Here is a 3,719-nt window from a genome sequence, read left to right on the forward strand (position 1 = left end):
CTGGAAAAACCATAGCTTTAACTAGATGGACCTTTGTTGACAAAGTAATGTCTCTGCTTTTTAATATGCTGTCTAGGTTGGTCATAACTTTTCATCCAAGGAGGAAGCGTCTTTAAATTTCATGGCTGCAGTCACCATCTGCAGTGGTTTGGAAGCCTCAAAAATTAAGTCTGCTACTGTTTTCACTGTTTTCCCATCTATTTGCCATGAGATGATGGGACCAGATGCCAAGATCTTAGTTTTCTGAATGTTGTACTTTAAGCCAACTTTTTCACTCTCCTCTTTCACTTTCATCAAGAGGCTCTTTAGTTCTTCTTCACTTTCTGCCATAAGGGTGGTGTCATCTGCATATCTGAGGTTATTGATATTTCTCCTGGAAATCTTGATTCCAGCTTGTGCTTCCTCCAGTCCAGCGTTTCTCATTATGTACTCTGCATAGAAGTTAAATAAGCAGGGTGACAATATACAGCCTTGACGTACTCCTTTTCCTATTTGGAATCAGTCTGTTGTTCCATGTCCAGTTCTAACTGTTGCTTCCTGACCTGCATATAGGTTTCTCAAGAGGCAGGTCAGGTGGTCTGGTATTCCTATCTCTTTTAGAATTTTCCACAGTTTATTGTGATCCACACAGTAAAGGCTTTGGTATAGTCAATAAAGCAGAAGTAGATGTTTTTCTGGAACTCTCTTGCTTTTTCCATGATCCAGCAGATGTTGGCAATTTGATCTCTGGTTCCTCTGCCTTTTCTAAAACCAGCTTGAACATCTGGAAGTTTATGGTTCACATATTGCTTAAGCCTGGCTTGGAGAATTTTGAGCATTACTTTACTATCATATGAGATGAGTGCAACTGTGCAGTAGTTTGATTCAAGCCTGTATCCAAATATTGTTTCTTAACTATGTGACTTTGAACAAGTTAATGTCTTAGCCCCAGTTTCCTCATCTGCAAACTAGGGATAATTCTAGCACCACCTACTTCATAGGATTGCTGTGAACTTTAAATGAGATGATGCTATCACCTACAGAAGTGGGATGAAACCTCATTCAAAATTTGAGATTGATAATGTTACAAATGCCCCAAGAGATACTGAGGTTGATGGTGGTACACATACACCAAATATTAGGAAAAGGTTCATTACTTAATGAGGCTTTCTGGGGAGAAACAACAAACAACAAAAAAACTCTCCAATCTAGGCACTGAGTCTCCCATACAGTCTATAGAGGAGTTTCCTCTCCTCTATATCACCTAGAAGACTATCCAAAAGGTATCAAGGAAAGGAGATACCAAGGTAATAATGAAAATGACTTTGGTCATTTCAAATAATGAAAACTACATTATACTCAACGTAGTTTTTGTTGGAGAATTATGCTCACCATGTGTCCAATCGGATAACTTATGTTCAGAAACTTGTTTTGAAGGCACTTCCCTAGCTGGAGGAGGAAGATGTAAATGCTATTAGCCACTGGAATCTTAGCTCTGTGTCTTGATCACCAGACTTTCATTTTAAGATCGAAGTTGGTCTGTGATGGTCAAAGGAGAAAAGCAACTGAACTTCTCGGTATGCACTACGTGGGGGCCAAAGGAGGTGAACCAGATCAAGAAGAAGCAAAGAGAAGTAGGTAGAGATGACGGTGAACACTGCTTTGGGCTAGTTCTTCTACAGCCTCACTCAGACTGCTCTATTCTTTCCTTGTTCTCCACACTCACTTTGGGCTAGAAATACACCTTTCCAACTTGAGATTTTCTCATAAAGTAATGAGGTATTTCCTAGTTGCTTACAGGAAAACTTAGGTTTTTGTATGGTGAAAAAAGCAGTGGCCCAACTTCCTTCCAAAATTGTCTAAAGTAATAGGTCTAGATATTTGCAGAATGTTCAGTCTCTTTTTTAACTCCAAAAACAGCTCCAGGCAGTATAGCACGGCAGTCAGGATCCCTGAGCTGAAAGCCAGACCACCTGGATTCAAATTCCAGTTTTACTACTTCCTGGCTGGGTGACCCTGGGTGTTGGCGGCCGGGGTGAGGCACTCCGCCCATGGCAAAGGTCATGAGGAAGGAGGCTCAACATACGAAAAGGTGGGATCGAGCCTCAGGAGTCCCCCTGGAAATTCTCGAGCATCTTACCCCCATAACCAGAGCCTGCCTACTTTACTACTTTGTGCTCTCCCCTACACCTCTGACTTTACAGGGGGCTGTCTCCCACCACCTCTCTCAGAGAAGGAGTTAACTTAGAGCTCCAGTTAATAATGATTCCTGGGCATGATAGGAGTGTTTCAACCTACAAACTCCTCTGAAGGTTCTCTAGCCTGCCTGACAGGCTTGTCCAGCCACATGTGATTGCTCACAGCCTCCCAACCGTGAGAGGCACGAGATGCTTTAAACCTTCTAAAAACAGGTTCTTTAGAGAAGTTAGAAAACTATTAGTATAAGTATAATGGGCTGATTAGAAATTGTATTGGTGAAGGGTTTTTCATTTGTTGAGCCAATGTTTGTTGCTAAGTCTCCACATCCCCTGCCCTTACACACATTAATGAATATATAGAAGAAATAAGTATTAACCTTTGATATTAATCACGTTAGACCTTAGGCTAAGTAAAGTCTTTCCTTAATTAAAACCCACTATATCCTCACCCTATAGGAATGTAACTTTATTTGGGTGGTGTCTGTTTTAAGAATAATCACCCCTGGAGAAATAAGTGTCCTGGTTGACTGACCACTGTCACAAGGAGAGGGTCATAAATTGTCAGCAGGCCACCCTGGCCAGAAGATGATGTAACACCCCTAAGACCTCTGTATACATTTGTATGAAGCACCTGACTTTAATAAAAGTCAGGACTGCTGTTCCCACGTGACTTTTGTATACCATCTCAGTGTATAAAAACAGACTCTGGAAAATAAAGAATTGGGATCAGTTCCTCAAAATACTGGTCTCCCCATGTCTCTCTCTCTCTCAAACTCTGGCTGAGCTCCATCTGGAGCGTGGAATCCACCATGCTTACTAATTATGCCTGGGCTTCTAAGATCTGACCTGGGAGGCCTCAGTGTCTCCTCTCCTTCGGGAGAATGGAAGGACGCCTGCGGCCTATGTAAGTGGTGCAAGCTTCTTGCCTTGAAGTTTAATTGGTCTCCTGCGTAAGCCAAGCTACTCAGCCTCTTTTCTCCACTGAATTTTCCTACTGAGCTATCCTCATTCTATTACTCTTTATATCTTTGATGAATATTTAAATAGTCCCTGACGCCGTCTCCCCTTCGAATACCCTGGATCAGCCGGGGCTGGACCCCGGCACCTGGGCAAGCTATGTAACCTCTTTATGCCTCAGTTTCCTCTGCAAAATGGCAATGATAGTAGTACTTACCTCATAGGAGAGCTCTGAGGTTTAAAAGCACTCAGTTCAACAGTTGGCAAGCCCAAGAATATTATCTGCTATTATCATGTCTTTCTCCCCCAAAATTGTGCTGTGAATCCCCAAATCCCTCCAATGGTCCCCTAAGGAAGAACTACTGGTCCAATGTGGGTGCCTGAGGACTTTTTCATTCTTAGCATCTAAGTCTTTTTCCTTCTGACCCAGAAAGACAGCAAGCATGGAAGTTAAGCAGACCAGACACTGGAGACCCATTGAAGTGAAGTGAAGAAATGTTAGTCTTTCAATTGTGTCTGACTCTTTGTGACTTCATGGACTGGGGCTCACCAGGCTCTTCTGTCCGTGGAATTTTCCAGGCAAGA

The sequence above is a fragment of the Bos javanicus genome, chromosome 3 (genome assembly GCF_032452875.1).
Source record: "Bos javanicus breed banteng chromosome 3, ARS-OSU_banteng_1.0, whole genome shotgun sequence".
Taxonomy (NCBI): Eukaryota; Metazoa; Chordata; class Mammalia; order Artiodactyla; family Bovidae; genus Bos; species Bos javanicus.